The sequence below is a fragment of the Bufo bufo genome, chromosome 6, assembly GCF_905171765.1.
Source record: "Bufo bufo chromosome 6, aBufBuf1.1, whole genome shotgun sequence".
In the NCBI taxonomy this organism is placed as follows: domain Eukaryota; kingdom Metazoa; phylum Chordata; class Amphibia; order Anura; family Bufonidae; genus Bufo; species Bufo bufo.
The window spans coordinates 388,002,246-388,025,373 of record NC_053394.1 but is presented as its reverse complement, the minus strand read 5'-3'; the positions used below and the strand labels follow the sequence as shown (position 1 = coordinate 388,025,373).

Below are 23,128 nucleotides of genomic sequence, written 5' to 3'. Positions count from 1 at the left end.
TGCAGGAGAACTTAAGGCCACCTGTCCACCACCTGAAGCTCAACAGAAGATGGGTGTTGCAACAGGACAACGACCCAAAGCATAGAAGTAAATCAACAACAGAATAGCTTAAACAGAAGAAAATACTCCTTCTGGAGTGGCCCAGTCAGAGTCCTGACCTCAACCCGATTGAGATACTGTGGCATGACCTCAAGAAAGCGATTCACACCAGACATCCCAAGAATATTGCTGAACTGAAACAGTTCTGTAAAGAGGAATGGTCAATAATTACTCCTGACCTTTGTGAACGTCTGATCTGCAACTACAAGAAATGTTTGGTTGAAGTTATTGCTGCCAAAGGAGGTTCAACCAGTTATTAAATCCAAGTGTTCACATACTTTTTCCAACTGCACTGTGAATGTTTACATGGTGTGTTCAATAAAAACATGGTAACATTTAATTATTTGTGTGTTATTAGTTTAAGCAGACTGTGATTGTCGTGACTAAGATGAAGATCAGATCACATTTTATTACCAATTTGTGCAGAAATCCATATCATTCCAAAGGGTTCACATACTTTTTCTTGCAACTGTATATATATATATATATATATATATATATAAAAATATATATAGTTTTACTTTTAACTGGATCTGTCTTTTGATTACCAATATTCATTCAATACAGGAGACGGTGTTTGTTTGGGGAGCTCTCACATCGGTCCCAATCATCGCTGCAAGCCCTCAGCTACCTCTGGTAACTGAAAGCAAGGCGCTGTTTTATCTCCCTGTAAAAAGGAGTATCTGAAGGAATAAAGCCAGTTAAGTGACCACCATAAAAACACATAAGGGTGGTCACTAACGGGCTAAGCATGAAGATGGCTTCTCTTATATGTGGGTTTTTTGATGTTTAACAAGAGATGATTTATGGTTGAAACACATATCACATTTTGAACATAAAAATGGCTTCTCCCCTGTGTGAATTCTCTGATGTATAACAAGAGCTGATTTCATCTTAAAACATTTACCACATTTTAAACATGAAAACGGATTCTCCCCTGTGTGAATTCTCTGATGTATAAGAAGAGCTGATATCTGCTTAAAACATTTCCCACATTCTGAACATGAAAATGGCTTCTCCCCTGTGTGAATTCTCAGATGTTTAACAAGATCTGATTTAAATCTAAAACATTTACCACATTCTGAACATGAAAATGGCTTCTCTACTGTGTGAATTTTCTGATGTTTATCAAGATTTGATTTACGGTTAAAACATTTCCCACATTCTGAACATGAAATAAATGCCTTCTCCCCTGTGTGAATTCTCTCATGTATAACAAGTTCTGATTTCATCTTAAAACATTTCCCACATTCTGAACATGAAAATGGCTTCTCTCCTGTGTGATTTCTCTGATGTATAACAAGACCTGATTTCCTGTTAAAACATTTCCCACATTCTGAACATGAAAATGGCTTCTCTCCTGTGTGATTTCTCTGATGTACAACAAGAGCTGATTTATGCTTAAAAAATTTCCCACATTCTGGACATGAAAATGGCTTCTCCCCTGTGTGAATTCTCAGATGTGTATTAAGATTTGATTTACGGTTAAAACATTTCCCACATTCTGAACATGAAAATGGCTTCTCCCCTGTGTGAACTCTCTGATGTACAACAAGATCAGATTTCTGGTTAAAACATTCACCGCATTCTGAACATGGATATGGCTTCTCTCCTGTGTGATTTCTCTGATGTATAACAAGTTCTGATTTATTGTGAAAACATTTCTGACATTCTGAACATAAAAATGGCTTCTCGCCTGTGTGATTTCTCTGATGTATAACAAGACCTGATTTACGGTTAAAACATTTCCCACATTCTGAACATGAAAATGGCTTCTCCCCTGTGTGAATTCTCAGATGTACAACGAGTTCTGATTTAAATCTAAAACAGTTACCACATTCTGAACATGAAAATGGCTTCTCTTTTACGTAACCTGTTTGATGTTTAGCACCTCTTCTGTGACTTTTATTCTGTGTTACAGTGTGTGATGAATCAGAAGATCGGACCTGTTTAAAAGAATCAAATGATGCATTGTTGCTATGATTGGATGAGGGTGTATCTTGCATATTGGCATGCTCTTCAAATGCATCTCGTGTGATACCACAATCATCTACTTCAAAATCTGAAGATACCAAATGTTTCTCTAAGTTCCTGGTACAGTCATCTGCCAAGAATGAAACACATTTTATTATTCATAAATAACATTAAAATTGCATTGAAATTTTATAACTTTTCCAATAAAAAAAATCCACAGAAAATACAAGGCATAGCACAAAATTCAAGTATCTATTGACTAAAATAGTGGTGGCCAAACAGACCACAATCTAATAGTAGACCGAGGGGCATAACTAGAAAACGCTGGCTCCCACCTTGAGCAACTTCCCTGCAACCCAATCAGTCATTTAAAAAGATATATAAATAAAACATTTCCTAGCACTGGACAAGAGGCGACGAATCTCCTCTTAGCACCCCACACAATAGTTATCTCCCCTCAGTGTCCCTTTCACAGTGGAATTCCCCCTTACTACCCTCTTCACAGTACTGATGCTCCCTAAGTGCCCCCAATCAGTAGAATGTCCTCTTGAATTCTCCAAACAGTAGTCATGCCCCCTAAGAGCCCCCATACAGTAGTTATGCCCCCTTTTGTGTGCCCCCTGCAGTAGTGCTGTCCCTTATTAACCCCTTTACATCAGTGAAGCTCCTGTACTGTGAATAAAGTTAAAGTAATACCGAGCACATCATGCTCTTCCCAGCAGCAGGCAAATATCTGGTGTTCAGTGGTGAGCCTTTTTTGTATGACCTCTTAAGGCTACATTCACGCGTGAAAAAAAAAGGGCAATTTTTCAACAATTTTTGCATCCCTTTCATGGTTGTCTGGACGTTTTGCATTCATTTTTAATGGCCATTATCTCAGGATGATTTAGATGATTTTTATTTTATTTTTTAATTACCAACCCCTGCAGTATACATAATGTAATACATAGTGGCCCCAGTTAGTAATAATGTTCCCAAGGGTGGCTACCATCTGTAATAATTAATAATGTTAATAATGTGCAGGGTTTTGTTTTTATGGGGGAAAAAAAAAATTACTCCTCTCATCCACTTGCACATGTAGAGAAAAGTCGCTCTTCATTTGGTGCTAAAGGACCTACACTCTCAGTGGGATGATGTCACCATGCGCTCCTAAGCCATAATGCTGGGAGAGCATAGTGATGTCATCACATTGGTAGCACAGGTCCTTCAGGACCAAGAGGGACTGTCTTGTGTGTGCAAGCGGATAAGGCAATTTATTTTTATTTTAACCCCTAAAAGGCCATTTTCCACTAGTGTACCCATAATAAACGGCCATTACATGGATGCTCTCCTGTGTAAATGGCCATTAAAAATAGTCCTATTGATTTACATGGGGTCCATCTGGCAGTGAAAACGGCCACAAATAGAACATGTCCTATTTCTCACAATCACTATTCACTTGCCTTAAAAAAAAATTGCTAAATGAATAGCGCCATTGACTTCAATTCTAAAAACTGCTGTGTGCTATTTTTCACTGTTGTGTGAATGTAGCCTTATCCTGCAGCCTTTCCAGATTAAACAACTACATATAGCGCCAAAGAATAATCCTGTGACCCGAACATCATCACTGCAGCTAGGACACTGTGCACACAGAGGTCTCTCCTAATCTCAGTCCTGTCACTGTCAAGTAAACAAACTGCATGGCCCACACCATAATGTCTTCTTTTTTTCGTGCATTTATATTAAAGGGGTTGTCTCATCTGAGACAATGGAGGCATTTCGCTAGGATATGCCCCTATTGCCTGGTACCAGACCAGAGTCCTCCAACCACCACTTTGGCCCGCTCCGTTCTCGATATAAGTGGGGGTTGCAGCTATCAGACAATGGGGGCATATCCTAGTGATATGCCCCCATTGTCTCAGATGAGACAACTCCTTTAAGTGCTTGCGACTCATAAATACTGTACACACCAAACAAAGATTATGAAAAGTATATCACTTGAGATGATGCAAGTTCTTGAAATACATTTCAGGTGTAATTCTGAAGAATCAGTGAGAAGAGAGAACAAATACATTTGTCTAGAATTGAATCTGCTCCCACTGGCCTGATAATCTGTGTATGACTCTCTGGCAGATCTACTCCTTGGCATCAGCTGGAGGTGTGTGACGATGCCACCTGCCACACTGAATACCCTCCACTGGAGGCTGGACAAGACAGTACACATATCAAACTGGGCCAGTTCCAGCCACTGTGTTCTAATCTCCCTCCCAGAAGTGCATGAAGTCAGAGGACAGGCTATGTGCAGAAGAAAGGGCACAGTCCAGGTACGACTGAACCCGGTTGTTCAGGCAATGCTTGTCCTTTAGCTGATATGCGTCAGGTTGGCACAGCACTTAAAAAAACTTCCATCACATTAAGAAAACTAAATTGGTTGCTGCTGTGCCTTCTAAGACTTGAGCCTCTTTTACACGGGCATCATGGATTTGGGCCGGATAAGATGCGGGTGCGTCGCGGGAAAATGTGCAATTTTTCCGCACGAGTGCAAAACATTTTAATGCGTTTTGCACGCGTGTGAGCAAAATCGGCATGTTTGGTACCCAGACCCGAACTTCTTCACAGAAGTTCGGGTTTGGGTTAGGTGTTGTGTAGATTGTATTTTTTCCCCTTATAACATGGTTATAAAGGAAAATAATAGCATTCTTAATACACAAGTAAAATAGGGCTGGAGGGGTTTAAAAAAAATTATTTAACTCACCTTAATCCACTTGTTCGCGCAGCCCGGCGTCTCTTCTTTCTTCAGGACCTTGGTAAAAGGACCTTTGATGATATCACTGCGCTCATCACATGATCCATCACAACCATGTGATGAGTGCAGTGACGTCAACACAGGTCGTTTTACTCCTGCACAGCAAAGAAGAGAAGTCGTGCTGCGGGAACAAGTGGATTAAGGCGAGTTAAATTATTATATATTTTTTTTTAACCCTTCCAGCCCTATTTTACTAAGCATTCTGTATTAAGAATGCTATTATTTTCCCTTATAACCATGTTATAAGAGAAAATAATAATGATCGGGTCCCATCCCGATCATCTCCTAGCAACCATGTGTGAAAATCGCACCGCATCTGCACTTGCTTGCGGATTCTTGCGAATTTCACGCAGCCCTATTCACTTCTATGGGGCCTGCGTTGCGTGAAAAACGCAGAAGTGATGCGTGAAAATCACCGCTCATGTGCACAGCCCCATAGAAATGAATGGGTCCGGATTCAGTGCGGGTGCAATGCGTTCACCTCACGCATTGCACCCGCGCAGAAATCTCGCCCGTGTGAAAGAGGCCTTATTGTAGGGGTAGCACCACAGCCAGGCTGGAGATGGGACTCCTGGACAGAAATACAGGTGACAGGTATCAGTAAAACATTCTACCCTTTTTTGCTTTGATTGCAATGATCTAAAAGTACGGCTATCCAGTAATCATCACTTTGCTTGATGCTAACCATATGCTTGCCAGCATGTAGGCAACCAAGCATGCAGTTTGTCATGTTCACCAGCATGCCCGAGGACCCAGTTTTTTAAGACTCCACTGCAATGGTTGGTCATGGCCAATGTCATCGTCGTCATCATCATCATCAGCATATCTATCATACCGAGCGCCAACCTCCTTCCCTAGCTGTGTCTGGGTTAAAAACTCCATGTCTCCCTGCACCACAAACTTCTCCTTCTTCACTTCCTCCTTTATGCGACTTCATCCGTCCAGGTTCCTATCAGCTACAGGATCCCCAGAAAGCTGTGGAGGTTGTTGTTCTTCCTCTAGTCCTTGTTGCATCACTGTGAGCATTTGCTCAAATATAAATATCAGGGTGATGCCATGTTAATGCTGGTCCCTACTCTGGTGGCCTATTCGAAGGGGTTGAGGATGCTACACATGGCCCTGATGAGCTGCCACTGCCGGCGCTCAAAATAACATATGCTCTGCTGTGGTGGTCTCATGTATTATGTAAATCATTAATCTCTTTACGCTGCTCATAGCAACGCTTCAGCATATGTAAGGTGGAATGCAAACGGTACAAAGGCAGACCATTTTGTCATTTACATTCAGAAGGGCCTTTTTAGCCACATAAGAATGGCTGGATAGTCCCCTGGACATGACCAACACCATCTGCAAGCCACGTTACTTTTTCACAAATTGATGCCCCATAAATTCATGATGTGTGCCATGCAGGAAACATGTGTTATTTCCCCCAAATGAAGTGCAGCCACAATGTTCCTGCCATTGTCACCAACCACGTTGTCCAGTTGTAGATGGAGGAGAGAAATCCAGAAGGAAACTTGCTGCTTGATGCAGATTACCAACTGGTCTATGTAGCTTCTCTTGCCCAAGCTCATCAGCTTTAAGACAACATGGCAATGCTTCAGTTTGCACATATAAAAGGAGGTAGAAGAAGTGGAAGCAACAATCTGCTCTGTTTTTGTTGGGGATAGGAGGATGTCCAATGAGGAGGACGTGGATAAGCACCTGGTGTAGGGTACCAGATAATCAGCAATTGCAAGCTGCAGCATAGTGGCCAAGACCATACAGCGGTTTAAGAAGACAGGTTCCACACAGAACAGGCCTCGTCATGGTTGACCGAAGAAGGTAAGTGCACATGCTCAGCTCCATATCCAGAGGTTGTCTTTTTAAAATAGACGTATGCTGTCATGGAGGAGTGGAAGAGGATTCAAGTGGCAACCTGTGAAGCTTTAGTGAACTCCATGCCCAAGAGAGTTAAGGCAGTGCTGGAAAATAATGGTGGCCACACTAAATATTGACACTTTGGGCACAATTTGGCCATTCTCACTTAGGGGTGTACTCACTTTTGTTGCCAGCGGTTCAGACATTAGTGGCGGTGTGTTGAGTTATTTTGAGGAAACACCAAGTTTACACCGTTATACAAGCCGTACACTGACTACTTTATATTGTATCAAAGTGTCAGATTTTCAGGGTTGTCCCATAAATAGATAGAATAAAATATTTACAAAAATCTGAGGGGTGGACTGACTTTTGTGGGATACTGTAGGTACCAGAAACAGATCTTGATGATTTGCTTGCCCAAATGCATTCAGCATGGCAGAACATTCCTCAGACAATCATTAGTAACCTCATTGGTAGGATGCCAAGGCGTGTAAGTGAATGTATTTATGCACGTGGCTCTCATACTCAATACTGAATAAAGCGAGATGTTTTGTATATTTTGTTTTCGTTTCTTATCATTTGCAGATCATTAAAGGGGTTCTCCAAGATTTTCCTCAGCATAAGTCATCAATATCAACGGGGGTCCGGTCCCTGCACCCCCACCAATCAGCTGTCTGAGGAAGCCTCAGTGCTCACCGGAGCTCCAGTTAATACAAAGCCTCCTCACAGCTTACCGGGCACAGTGCCGCCTGTTGAATAGTAGCTGTGCTTGGCATTGCAGCTCAGACCCTTTCACTCGAATTGGACTAATCTGTGCCTAGGCCATATGACCGATGAACGTCACATTGCATGGCCAGGAAGAGGCCTAAGAGCGCGCAGAGCACGGTGTCCTCTCCTTACATCTGACCGACAAGGCTGCCGGGAGTTGAATCCGCCGCCGATCTGATATTAATGACCTCTCCTGAGGATGGACTATATGTATCATATACATACTGTATATCACCTATAACGCTGTCACATTTCCATCCATATTTAATTAGAATTTTAGCTGAATCGGTGAATATAACGCTGAAAAAATGTAACATAAATTGTATCATCCAGTGAAGGAGTAGAATCTGTGAGTCTTCTCTGCTTTACTTAGTGGTCACTACTCACCTGGGCGGTTATCTGTAGGAATGTCCTCTGTACTCTGCTCATCACCCTTCACATATGTCTCTGTAGGATTAATATTGTTCAGATCTTCACCCGGATTCACAAGCTGTGAAAGAAATATTGTAGAAGTCATCAGACGGTTGGAGAAGTCGCGTGGAAGGTTTTATATGACCTGAAAAGACGACCAAAAACGACCGGACAGCAGGAGTTATCTGACCCAAATATCTGCAGGTCTCCTGTATAAATCCAATCTGATTGCTTCATTATTCCAACCAGTTTTTAATGCAGGGAGAGCAGCCCTTATATTCCATCCCTAACATTGCATTGTGTGTATATAACATTACATTGTTTGTGCACCTGTTGCCCTTGCTGGTCGCCCCAGTGCTGTGAAGCTGGTAAGCCAAAGTTCTTTCTATTTACCTCCTCGGAATGGGCATAATCATCTGCTCTGCTGCAGACACATCACCACTGAAGTCAGTCATTGGCTGCAGTAAAGCAGGTGACCATGCCTGTGCCAGGGAGAAAGCAAACAACATTTACTGGAAGATGGACATAATGGAGCCAGCGTGCATAACCGGAGCTAAGGGTAGCAGGTACATATGACTCTTTCCATAGTAGAGGCTGCGGACACATGTAAAAAGTTACTTATTCCTGAACAAACCCTTTAATGCTGTCTTCCTGTTCTATCTAGAAGTTTTGGGATGACTGCAGGCATGAAGATACTGTACCTAGTATAAAGACAGGGGAGAACACAGGAGAGGTGAGAACTGATTATCTATCACCACTAGATCATCACTGTCTATAGTATAAGGACACAGTGGTGTAACTAGAGTTGTAAGGGCCCCAGGGCAAACTTTAGATAGGGCCCCACCCTCCCCATTATATGTCTGTTTTAAAACTCTTTTTATTGTTTTGTCAGCAAATAAAACAAACATACTGACAGTTTGATACAATAGATACATACATATCCGTTCAGATCAAATAAGATACAGATACAAGATGATAAAATGTGTATCAGGGATATTTCTATGACATTGTCAATAATCATGTAAACAAACATTTCGGACAGAATCAATCTTTACGTAACGTATTCAATCACGTGGTGCTGATCACCACATGTAGTAAACTTATAAGTAACCACATAAAAAAAAGATATTAGACATAAACAGGTAGGTGGGGGGGGGGGGGGGGAATAGATAAAGGAAACATAAAAAAGGGGGGGGGGAAAGGGGGTGAAGCAGATAAGTGATGCATAAGGTATTCGCTCTTTATAAATATAACATCAACATGTTAAGGACAGTCGGATGCTGTGGTTTTATTGTCTGTAAGTCTCATCCATATGTACTCAGATCCGCTCATCATCATGCAAGGGCCGTTATTCAAGTATACTAAGTATATTTTTATTTTAACGTAATTAATCCAGAATAAATCGTCTATAAGATCTCCAGGGGTTCCAAATGGTCTCAAATTTAAGCGGGGATCCAGAGTCCTAATCTGCTCAAGCCTACATATCTGGTCACATTTAACAATCCATTTCTGGATTGAAGGTATTTCCTGTTGTTTCCAATATGTCGCAATGAGGAGTCTAGCTGAGGCCAGCAAAGCCGCACACAAGATTCTTATGTTCTTTGGACCCTTTATATCATTATACAAACCAAACAGGCAAAGTTTCGGAGTCACAGGGATGTGTGTCCCACTCATTTTTGATAAAACTCCACACACTGCTTGCCAAAAGGGTGTTACTTTGTCACAAGACCACCAAATGTGTGCATGAGTGCCCAGTTCTTTGTTACATCTCCAACACAATTGGCTGGTAGTACTACGAGGGAAACATACGGTGGAGCCTTTTAGGTGTAAAATACCACCTAGTTAGGACTTTATAACTATTTTCTTGTACCTTGACACACCTGGACACCTTAGTCGGGGAGAGCAAAGCGTGTCTCCTCTCTACTGGGGAAAACTCGATATGTAAATCGGATTGCCCATTGTTGTAGAAAAGTTGGATTGCTTATCTTAGATGAAGACATTAAATTCTCATACAGTTTGGAGATTTTCCCTCTTGGGTCTTTAATCTGTATAACTAGTTTTTCAAATGAGGAATGGACTACCAATGTGGGTAAACGTGTCAGATACTTCCTTATATGTTGGATGCAATAGTTGATATGGAATGGAGAGCAGTCCTTCATCAATGGGTGTTTATAAAGATCTAATGCTGAAGGAATATCATTATCCGGGCAAATGGCTAATAACGGAGATACACATTGTTTCACGCTTTCCGGAAGAGTCTGCAGAAAGTCAGTGGATGCTTGAAAAAAGACATCCCTAATTTGCATTAATATCGGGTAATTAGGTGTCAAAGTAGATCTCCAATTAGACTTTGCCCACATATTCAGTGTGTATTTAGTAATTGAACTCTGGGTTCTAATATTTTTGGAGGCTTGGGAGTTATCCATAAATAGGAATGCTCGTAATGGGATGATCGACATGTCTTGTTCCACTGTTAGATCTAATCGATCTGAATGTGGTCTTAGCCACTCCAAACACCTGAGGCATAACACCGCCTTGTGATAGTGATATACATCTGGGATCCCCAGTCCACCCTTGATAGGATGTTGGGTAATTTGTTTAAAATGTATACGCGCCCTTCTCCCACCCCAAAGGAATCTCGACATAATATCCTGTATTTTTTTTAAAAATGATTTGGGGATGGGTATCGGGAGAGTCTGGATGTAGTACAGGATGGTAGGCAAAAGAATAGTTTTGATTAGAGTCCTGCGCCCGAACCAGGAGACATACGGGATATCCCATGAGCTAATAATATCTTCTAGGCGTTTCGGGAGGGGTACAAAGTTTTCTTGATATAAGCGGGAGAAATCTGGGGTGAGTTTTATCCCTAAAAAGGTAATGTGATTTGTCGTCCATTCAAAAGGTGTCGTTTTTTTAAGGATTTCTAAATCACTGGGCTTCACAGACATATATAACATGACAGATTTGGTCAAATTTACTGAAAAATTTGACAAATCAGAAAAAGTTTTAAGCGTCGACATGATGGCTGGAAAGGCAATTATAGGGTTGGATATCAACAGCAGTACGTCGTCAGCGAAAGCTGCCGTCTGATGAACTGAGGATCCCACAGATAGCCCTGCTATCTCCTCATGTTGTCGAAAGGACTGCAAGAGGGTTTCAATAACTAATACAAACAACAATGTAGAGAGAGGGCAACCCTGTCTCGTACCATTGGATATTCTGAACATAGGAGATAGCGTACCATTAACCAGGATCCTAGCAGTAGGTGAGTTATACATTGCCATGACAGCGGCGATAAAGGAATCCGGGATGCCATATTTCGCCAAGGCTTTAGTCATAAATAACCAGTCCACCCTGTCGAACGCCTTTTCCGCATCCATACTGAGAATCGCTAAGGGGATGTTTTGTGTTTTCGCCCATTGCATAAGGTGGATAATCCTAATAATGTTATTCTTCCCTTCTCTAGTGGGTATGAATCCTACTTGTTCGGGGGATATAAGTTCTGGCAAATACTTTTTAAGTCTATTAGCTAGTAACTTAGCATATAATTTTAAATCATTGTTGAGTAATGAGATTGGCCTATAGCTGGCACATAACGAGTGGTCTTTCCCAGGCTTGGGTATAATAGTCACCTGGGCTGATAGCATATCTCTTGTAAACTCTGCCCCATCTCTTACAGCGTTGCAGACTTTCAATAGATATGGTAGCAGAGTATCATTAAAGTTCATATAGTAGGCCACTGGTAAACCATCTGGTCCGGGGCTTTTATGGAGGGGAGATTCTTTTAGTGCTTTTTGTAATTCGTCTAGAGTGAAAATAGAATTCAAGCCAGCAACTTGTTCTATTTTGAGGGACGGCAAATTTATGGTTTTTAACCAGTCATCTATCAGATGACTTCTTTCTGTATGTTGTGCAGGGGATTGTTTCTCCCTTAGATTATAAAGTTGACTATAAAACTTGCAAAATTGTTCAGCAATCAGGTCTGTTTTACTAACCGTCTGTGCATTCGTAGACTTGATGTGGGATATAAAAGACTTCACTTTCCTTTTTTTCACCTGGGACAATAATAATTTTGACGCTTTATTTCCATGGGCGTAGTATTTGCATTGCGTGGATAGAAATAATTTAGCCGTATTGGCATTTAGTATATTTTTCATTTCTGTGCGTAAGGTGTCCAGGTGTGCCAAGACGTCCCCTTTTAATTGTGATTTAGGTTGTTTTTCAAGTTTGGCAATCTCTGCTGCGAGTTCTTCAACTATAACCTGCTTTTGTTTTTTAATATAAGAACCCAGGGCTATTAGCTGTCCCCGTATCACTGACTTGTGGGCATCCCAAAGAAGTATTGGGGATATATTATCTCTCTGTCATTCAATTGAAAGTATTCTTCCAACTTTTCCACTATTTTGGGAATATTAGCGCTATTCAACAGTGTTTCATTTAATCTCCATGCATGATCTGATAAAAGAATACTTCCAATTGTTGACGCCACACAATTCTGCAATGATCTTATATCGAGGAATATATAATCCAAACGCTGATAAGATTTATGAGCAGCTGAATAATATGTGCAATCTTTTTCAGCAGCGTGCATCATCCTCCAGGAATCTGTCAACCCTAGTGAGGAAATTGCTGACTTAATCTTGTTCAGAGACGACCTAGTAAGCGCAGACAGACCAGAGGAGGAGTCTAAGGTAGGAGTCAATGCAACATTGAAGTCGCCTCCTAGAAAAACAGTACCATCTGCATATTTGCCAAATTTTGCAATAGTCTCCACCAACCAATCCGCCTGGGCCGAGTTAGGAGCGTAAATATTCCCAATCAGACCCTTTATAAAAATATATCTGCCATCATCGTCTCCCAAGGTATCTTGACAAATAAAGGGTATACTTTTGTGTATTGCTATGCTGACCCCCCTAGACGCCGATGACATAGATGGACCATGAAACCATTGATTAAACAGCATATGTGATAGTCTCTTGCAGTAGTGCTGTGTGTACTTTCAACTGGTGCAGATAGTGAAATATTTGAGTTCTTTTACTAGGAGCGTTCAAGCCTCTTACATTATATGAGCACACCTGTAAATCAGTCATAATAGATAAGACTTACCATTCCAGCTAGTTGAAATACCTGTCCCAACGAAGTAGGCTGCTTCTTTTGTGGAGGTGGAGGGGAAAGATCAGGAAAAAAGGGGTGGGAAGGATAGAAAACTATAGGGGAAACAAAATAGATAACAATTGAATACCATCTCAGGAGGCATATCCACGAAATTTCAGTGGACAGACTCCAGAGATTTAACATGTATAGACCAAAGGAGGAGGGTCTACCATATACGACCTTCAAACCCTATGAGCCCACAATTTGGGCTGTAAAATCTTTTGAAGACGTTAAAGAGGCAATCGTTTACATAAGCCACAAATCCCTTTTATATCATAAACTTATGCTGTACTTTTAATATTTAGTACGTAGGGTTGTATATTTAGACTAGTTAATAGAAGTTTCCCTGGACTGTATGAAATTAAAGATAAAGAAAGCAAAGTAAAGAAAATAAAGAATAAAGAATCGTACATTGTTCACCTTCAGGATGTTACATCTCATACTTTTTTGAGGAAAAATTGAGATAAGGAAGGAGGATAGAAAACAGAAAATGGAAACGCGATCAGAGCAGAGGACATCAGTATAAGTAATGAGCATTATGCATATAGAAAATGAGAATAAAAACCGCACATTACTCAATCATAGGTTATGCAAAGTCCATGACTTTTATGTTCTCCTTCAGGTGGGAAGTTTCCTGGTCCTCTGGGGACGCTGTTTCTTTGGTACGATGGTTTGCCAGGATTCCTGCACCGGCAGTTCAGGTAAGTTTGCCATATTTTGAGCCGGGCACCAGTCAGGAATGTCCAATCCTTGTATGTCCATAACCTCACAGACTCTTAAAAGGTCAGCATGGCTTCTTATTACTTGCTTGCGCAGCGGCGTATTAATTAGTAAGCCAAACGGATGTAGCCACCTTTAGGACAATTTTTTCTGAATAAGAATGTCCAGAAAGGGTTTTAGGTGTCTCCTTTTTCTAAGGGTCATCGGCGACAGATCATGATATATTGACACTGTGGATCCCTCAATCTCAATATTTCTGTTGTTGCGTGCTGCAGACAAAATGTCCTCCTTTACGGCGAACTTGTTGAGCCGACATATAACATCCCTCGGAGGGTCTTGTGGTCTCGGTGCTGGACGCAGGGCTCTGTGGACTCTATCTAATTCAAAGTCCTCCGGTTGGCGATCGGTCACCAGGCGGCCGAATAGTTGGACCACCTCCTGCTTCAAGATTTCCTGCGACACCGATTCAGGGATCCCTTTTAAACGGATATTGTTCCTTCTTCCCCTGTTATCCTGGTCTTCTATCAGGGAGTATAGGTAGTTCACGTGCGCCTGTGCTTCATCTATGCTGTGTGAGACTTGTTCATTGAAGGTGATGATAACCTGCTGTGTCGCCTCTAGCGCCTCCATTTTGGAATTCATCTGACGCATGTCTTTTTTAATTTCAGACAAATCTCGGCGTAGCGGTTCAAGAGCATCTTGCAGGAGGTCTCTCATGAAGTCCCGTGAGATAGGTAAGTCTTCAGATTGTACGATCTCCTCCTGATCGCTGTTACCTTCTCTCTCTGAGTCGGGATCTTTGTCTTCCTCTGGGCTTGTACGGCGCGCGGGCGCCATCTTGGATTTGCCTCTGGGTTCAGCTCTTCTTACAAATTTATCCAGGTCACTCTGGCTAGCAGAGGCTTTAAGCCTGCCTGGAGTGTCTATAGGTTTATCTTTGCCTGTTTTGCCCATTTTCAGCAAAAAATGATAGCTTTGAAAGGCTCAGAAGGCACGGTCGGCAGCAGAGCTCTTCACATGAGCTGCATCCGGCTCGGCTGCTTGATTCTGCCCCCCCTCCCCATTATATGTCTGAATGGGTTGTAGTACACTGCCGCTGATCACGTCTAAACGATCAGCGCCTAAACCCCTAAAGCTATAAAGAGCCTGTAAGGCTCCCTACAGTGTCCTAGTAGCTAAATGCCCCCAGCAATAATAATGTCCTGGCTGTGTTACCAGTATTAAAGAGGACCTGCCACCGCTCCTGACATGCCTGTTTTAATAGCTTCATGCATTCCCCATGTAATAACAATTCTGGAGGATCTATTCTCATGGCTCTATGTTGTGTCATTCCTTTATTATTCCTGCTAGACGTTCAGAATGAATTGGTATTAGCCTTCAGTAAGGGTACAGAGGGGGGGGGGGGGGGGGGCGGGGGGTAACCAGTTGGGGGGTGTACCTGCACAGTCTGAAAATGGCAGCACTGATTGGAGAGAGTCAGTCTGTGCAGGTACACCCCCCAACTGGTTACCCCCCCCCCCCCTCTGTACCCTTACTGCAGATTGCTAGCAATTCATTTATAACATAGTAGAAATAATAAAGGAATGACACAACATAAAGCCATAAGAGTAGATGCTCCAGAACTGTGATTACATGGGGAATGCATGAAGCTATTAAAACAGGCATGTCAGGAGCGGTGACAGGTCCTCTTTAATAATACCTCTGACAGTGCATTCAGTAATAGTAATGTCCCCCATAATTCCCCCAGTCCACAATCCTATCCTCTTTGCCCTCAATAATAATTTAGCACTTTTTTTTATGAGCCAGGGAGAACTGTGGCCAACTTCTACTACTCCTGGCAGGTACTGATACCACTACTACCACCCACATTCTAACTCTGGGAGGACGAGGCATGGGTCTTTTGTTTTGTACTCTTCCGTTTTCCAGACATTTTATTATGAGGCCTATAAATGAAAAGTCAGGGGATCTGTACAGACAGATTATTAAACAGTACTAGCAAAGTTGCAAGTTTGTTTTCTGTAATTTAAAGACAGAGGCACAATTATAGAGCAACTAAACTTTTCTTTCACTCAGATGGACTCTGTAAGGGCATAGTTATAACTGTTCTTTTTTTTTTTTACAGCGTTGCTACATAGGCTTATTGCCAGCACAGCACCCCAAATAGCATTCTGCTGCTATGCTGAGCAATTGCACATTATGGGAAGGGCCATATGTTCATGTTAACTTACTAATATACTTCATTCACCGGTTCTGTTCTCTTCCCTGCGTAAATTCTACACAAAGATCATGTGGTCCAGTCCCTAAACTTGTCATCTACTGCCCATTGCTAAATAAATTTTGTCTCCGTCGCCAAGGACTCTGTAGACTATTTTTAAACTAGTGTTGGTGGCTTTACCGTGAAGCGCTCGTCCCCGCTATGGTCACATATTTCCAGTTCCATGCGGTCACATGGTATAGATACAGTTGAAGCAGTCCAGATATACCATGTGTCCATAGCGGGGACGCGCCCTAAACGATAGAGGGGATCTTGACAAAAACTGAATGAGGATTGATAACCCCAAAAATAGTCCCTGTACAGGGTCACCCTTATTGAGATAAAACATAACTTTTACTATTTATGCTAAAAGGAAATACAAGTGTGATCCATTAAAACTATGGGGGTCCCACTGTCACTATTATGTTATGGTGTACAGATCACGTCTATCATCTGATAGGATATTGGAGTGAGGTGTTGGCTCAAAGTGCACATGAATTCTGGTCGGGGGTTGATCCACAAGTATTTTACGGTGAATCTATAGGTATCTAGATTACCCAATATGTCCCAGGTCTAGTGGTCTCTATGTGGTCTGGCTGCAGGCTACCTACTGGATTCTTCCAAAATAGCAGAGGAGCACTCGATTTTGTGAATACTCGCTTTAGTGAGCAGTCATACATAGGTGTGGGGAGTGACCACTCCTGAGGTCTCCCCTTACTCCTTTCTCACACCACTAAGCGGGGGAAGGAGACAGGAGAAATAGGTACGTTCAGATCACACATACACACTCCTATCAGAACCTAGGTGTGGAGAGAGATCTCCTCCACTGCTGGGGTCTTACTGAATCTGATTAGTTTAGACTTGATTTGCTCATCTTTATTCTGAAGGTAATCATTTCAGGATCTTATCATTTAAATATGTGCTTTTCCCAGTTTATTGGATAATGTAGGAATGATATCTTCAGCATGATATGTTTAGGGACATACAGAAGACAAGGAGGAGTAGCTGGTGGGGAGGGAGCTCTCCAGAGGGATCTGATAAATGATGCTGTAATCTTGTAGTTCACAGGACGTCAGCCACACAGGAGAGACTGATCTACTGTCTGACAGGTCAGCAAGCCTCGGACTGGTGGTCAGACTGGAGATCACATTGCCAGGTGTCCATAATCAAAGGGTCTAAAATGTACGGATGCATCTGAGCATCTAGAAAATTGCTGGTGAGTTGACGTTATATGTGCTGATGAAAATAATCTATACTGCTTTTTCAATGGTTCCCTGGCCCTTAGGGGCTTCCCTATTTGATGGGAAAACAAAAGGCAGGTGCAGAGTTACAATAAAATGTGGCAGGTCCTAGAGCTTCCCCTTAGCACAACCCAAACTCCCCTGATCAGGCCAGTGCGCTGGTGAAACATGTAGGGAGGGTTTGCTCATGGGCATCTTTTTAGGCAGGGAACCGCTATTCTACGTCTGGCACGGGATAGTGCTTGCTAACAAACAGACCTACAGAATCTACCTCCTGATGGAAGTGTGTGTGTGTGGGCAACTTTAAAAAACTGCTGGTGAGTTAGAATGTGCTGATGAAAATATGAATTAGACTGAACGGTAATTCGGTTTCCAGAGATTGATATAAAAAGAGAATAAATTAGTGGCTTCACCAGTATACCTCAGGATAAATCGGTGTGCACCCCACGACCCACCGAATGATGTAGGAAATATAGTATTGTGTAAAAATATATATAATTCGGGGGGCATGATAGTAGAGTGCATAGATTGAACTACCACTCATCTCCACTAGGCCGGGCACAGTGACCATGAGGCGGCCCGCCGGGCACAGAGACCATGAGGCGGCCCGCCGGGCACACAGAGACCATGAGGCGGCCCGCCGGGCACACAGAGACCATGAGGCGGCCCGCCGGGCACAGAGACCATGAGGCGGCCCGCCGGGCACAGAGACCATGAGGCGGCCCGCCGGGCACAGAGACCATGAGGCGGCCCGCCGGGCACAGAGACCATGAGGCGGCCCGCCGGGCACAGAGACCATGAGGCGGCCCGCCGGGCACAGAGACCATGAGGCGGCCCGCCGGGCACAGAGACCATGAGGCGGCCCGCCGGGCACAGAGACCATGAGGCGGCCCGCCGGGCACAGAGACCATGAGGCGGCCCGCCGGGCAGAGAGACCATGAGGCGGCCCGCCGGGCACAGAGACCATGAGGCGGCCCGCCGGGCACAGAGACCATGAGGTGGCCCGCCGGGCACAGAGACCATGAGGTGACCCGTTCGGGCACAGAGACCATGAGGTGACCCGTTCGGGCACAGAGACCATGAGGCGACCCGTTCGGGCACAGAGGCCATAAGGCAGCCCGTCAGGCACAGAGGCCATGAGGCGCACACGCCAGGCACCACAGTATAAATTTTTCTTAGATAAAGGAATCAAGTCAGACATAATTAAGCCAGGTTGCTAGACCTGAAAGATTTAAGTCTGCGACCCTGAGACGGTGCATAGACCGTTTCATCTTGAACATGAGCAAGAAAACCAAAGCGACTTCTCTGCCGCCACATGACGCTGAGCTTTCCAACATGGCGCCAAGCCTGCAAGAGACAGAGAAACACACAACAATATCCGAACCCACAGAGAAGGTAGGAGGCCCACCGGAGATCTACAACCAAGAGCTGCCGACAAACCACATAGACTACAAAAAAACTGTCTATTGAGGTAGCCTCACATCTAACCTCTGATCTACGAGAGACTTTGGCAAATTCAGTTGCAAATGCTATGCAGCAGCTGCAGCATACACTGCAGCAGCACGATACCTGCATAGAAGCGGCGGAAAGTAGGATTCAAGTCGTGGAAGATACTACAGAGTCGATAAGTTACAAAACACCCTAGCAGACAACAAACGTCTCTGGGATAGATTAGAGGATCTAGAAAATAGGTCCCGACGCAATAATTTGAGAGTGGTGAGATTGCAAGAATCTATTCCTCCTGGGGACCTACATAAAATATGCGGTATTTCGCGCCAATGCAAAGTAGAGCGCGGACATAGATTGAGTCCTGATCTCCGTGGTACGGACCGCCAACAACTAGACCGAGACAGCTCATAGTGCGCTACCCTGACTACACAGATAAAGAAGCCGTCCTCAGAGCTTTCAAATCAAACAAGGAACCTGTTATATTGCGGGGGATGAGGATTCCTTTATTTGGGGACTACTCAGCTGAGGTCACTAAAAAGCGCAAAGCTTTTTCATCCCTCTGCACTCAACTATATCGCAAAAACACCAGATTTGCGTTAATCTACCCAGCCACTCTCAAGGTTTTTAACCCTGACGGCTCTTCTATAATGTACAACATTCCTGAAGAAGCTTACAAAGAGTTGGGAGAAAAATACACGACAAGAGTGTCACAGGAAGGCAAAGATCAACTGAACAGTTGACATGCACGGGCACGGTGGAGCCCAGACCAACAAAAAAAGAACACGAAACACTCAGGAACTCCCGATGGAACAAAGACAAAAAGGACTACGTTCCAATCATCGTTAAAGGGACACTCTTACTTGAACTTTCAAAAGAGACCGGACCTGACCTCTGGACTTCATCGGTGACATTATAAACCAGGTGTGGGGGTCGTCTTGTTGGGGCCATGACTCGAGGATCTCTCGCTTATCTGTATTGGGGCTTGATGTTGAGATCGGACTGACGGAGATCCCTCAGCCATCCACCCTGGCCTCAGTGGCGTTAAATCCGGTAAATAATAATATATTTATTGCTCTTATATTTTCTGGTAGTCGAGGAAGGGAGCACTGGGAAAATTGGAGACTACTAATATCGTAGCCTTACCACATGTGGAAAAAAGTGAGGCCCCAAGGAATTTATTTGGTGCCCTTCGCTCTACTTATATTTCTGTTATGTTTCATCTATTCACTTGTTATTGTAATTAGGTTGGGGGAGAGAGGAACTGTTGGGAACCTATAGGATGTCTGAAAGCGATCACCACTATGGTATATTTTATGCTTAGATCACATTAATATGAAAATTATATCCTGGAATGTCAAGGGGCTGCGATCCCCACAAAAACGCAACTAAATTCTCAGACACTTAAAACACCTTCAGCCTGATATAGCCCAGTTGCAGGAAACACATCTCCAAACTGCAGACTTTGCCAGACTGGAAAAAATGTGGGTAGGGAAAGCACTGGGCTCACCATCAGTAAACCGCAAAGCAGGGGTATTGGTGTTACTAAATAAAAACTTAGCTTATACTATACATGATTCAGCCGCTGATGATGGAGGGCAATGGTGCTATCTACATATAACTACCGTACAGGGTCAGGTGAGATCAGCTTATATAATGTATATGGTAATGGAGAAAACAAACAATTCTTTGCAGATCTGGCCACCATGATGGACAGAGACCCCGTACCATACCGAATAGTTAGGGGGGGTTTTAACACAGTGGTTAAAAACGCTGAAGATAGAAAAGGACCACGCCACCGATCAACAATACCCCACACACGTGATGAGGTCTTAGACTCGTTTCTTAATGACACAGCACCAATAGACACGTGGGGTGTCACAAACCCAGATAGCAGGGAATTTACATTTTATTCCCCTCCCCATGATTCATGGTCCAGAATCGACTATTTTCTAGTCGCTAAATCCTTACAATCAAGAGTGACCGACTCTCTAATACATGACAAGATACCATCTGACCACTCCCCCATATCTATAACCCTTCTAGACCACCATCCGAGGGGCAGTGACTTTTTGTGGCGCTTTCCCTCTTTTCTGTCCAAAGACGACAAATTTAGGGATCTTCTACGGGGTTGGTATCTAGAATTTAGAGGAGACAATGCAGCACATGTAGATATGCCTTCTGTTTATTGGGATACAGCCAAAGCAGTCCTTAGAAGCCGGATCATAGCATATACATGAGGCCTCAAGAAGCGGGTAACACAACAACTTTACGAGATCAGCCAAACCCTACGTAAAGCGTACACAATCCACCAAATCACACTTACTGCAAACACTAAACACCAGTAGCAGGTAGCGAGACGAGAATATGAATTGTGATATGAATGTAGGATGCAACTTGACATGTCAAACACAGAGGCTAAGTTCTTCCGGGGTGGCAACAAATTTGGACGATTACCATTTGCTCTGATTAAAAACTCTAGGCGACAGCAGCATATTCTAAGTCTTGCAGACGCCCATGGAGTAGTCCACAGGAACCCAGACAAGATTGTTTCCATTTTGGGGGATTTTTACGCCGCACTATATAAAAACCCGGGACCCCATGTCAGACTTCTTCTTAAATTGCGTATCCCTTCTGTCCCCCTCACAGGCCCAATTCGAAGAACTGAATGATCCGATCACTGAGGGTGAGATACTTGAAGCCATAAAAAAAACTACACCTACATAAGGCCCCGGTTCCTGGGGGAAGAAGTCAAGGAATCCCTCACTAGGGTCTTTAATGGCCTCGTGGCAGACACTCCTCTGTCAACCACAGACAATATGGCGTATATAAAACTGAATCCCAAGCCTGGGAAAGACCCACTACAACCTTCATCTTACCGCCCAATATTGCTGATCAATGTTGATCTCAAACTAATTGCCAAAATCATGGCTCTCCTTTATTGCCAGGTCTTGTAACACCATCACAATCAGGGTTTATCAGGAACAGATCCGCAGTATCCAACATAAGGAAGGTGTTGATGGTGCTGGATGTCGCACAGTGGACACCGCATAATTTCCCCGTGCCATCGCTGATTGCGATTGACACGGAGAAGGCATTTGACAATGTCAGATGGGATTGGTTGGAAAAGGTACTGGATGGCATGCAGCTCTTCGGCCCTTTCAGGACATTTATATCTGCCCTCTACACAGCCCCCAAAGCAAGGGTTTCTATCCCGCGATTCCTCTCCACACCTTTCACATTACACAAAGGCGCTCGCAGGGTTGCCCTCTATCGCCTCTATTGTTTAATCTGGCCTTAGAGCCCCTGGTGCGTATATTGGAATTCAGGGGAATTAGAATAGGTGAGAAGGAGGTGCGCACCTCTCTTTTTGCTGATGATCTTCTCCTTTTCATAGCAGACCCGGTAGAGGATCTGGAAAAAGTTCTAAAACTCTTACACTCCTTTGGACCGGTTTCGGGTTTCAGGCTAAATATAGACAAATGCTAAATATTACCCCTGGACACATCAGCACTGAAATCTCGCCTGCCCGACACCTGTAATCAAATCCCAGTGGCAGATTCACATATCACTTACTTAGGGAAAACATCCAACTCCCTATATAAGCTAAACTATATTCCTTTATTTAAAACAATTGCCAAAGATCTACGGAGATGGCAAGGTCTTCCGCTGTCCATAACAGGTAGAAGCCACTTAATCAAGATGGTCTGCTTCCCAAAATTACTATATCCTCTCCAGACGTTACCAATGTTGCTGAAACACTCAGATATTAAAGAGCTCCAGTCGACCTTTACCGCCTTCCTACGGTCTGGGAAGAGACCACGGATAGCTGTAACTAAACTAATGTTGCCCAGAAGTAAAGGGGGTTTAAACATACCTAACCTGAAACTTTATAATATCTAGTGTCTTTTTAGACATTGTATAGATTGGATACACAAGACTTACCATTACTCTAACCACCTACTGGAACAACAGCTAGCCTCTCCGTGGCCACTGTTAAATCTGTTGCATTCAAGGAGGAACTACTCTGCCAACACACCTGAAACACTCGATTATTATTAGAGATACCATGATAGCCTGGAGGGCAATGCGCAAACTGGGTAAAAGGCCTTTTCTAGCTTCCAGAGAAATGGGCCTCTGGCGCCACCCTGAATTTCCCCAAGGGATACATGACAAGATGTTTGAGACTTGGAGAGAGAAGGGAATTAATACTTTCTTAGACCTTCTACAGACCTCAGAGAATAGATATCTTACATTTCCTGAAATCTGCAGAAAATATACCCTCAGCAGGACACACTTTTTGCCATACCAGCAGGTGATTCACTTCTGTCGGCAGAGGCTACTAGATGTCACTACAGAATGTAACAATACCTCACTGGTATGTTCACTGGGACCTGCTAACACCAAGCAGTCTCT

General features: G+C 43.3%; 2 pseudogenes; one reads left to right on the top strand and one right to left on the bottom strand.

Moving 5' to 3' along the window:
- LOC121003527 overlaps positions 1 to 23,128 on the top strand; it is a 1,246,211-nt pseudogene that overhangs the window by 767,503 nt on the left and 455,580 nt on the right.
- LOC121004238 lies at positions 837 to 7,914 on the bottom strand (annotated as a pseudogene).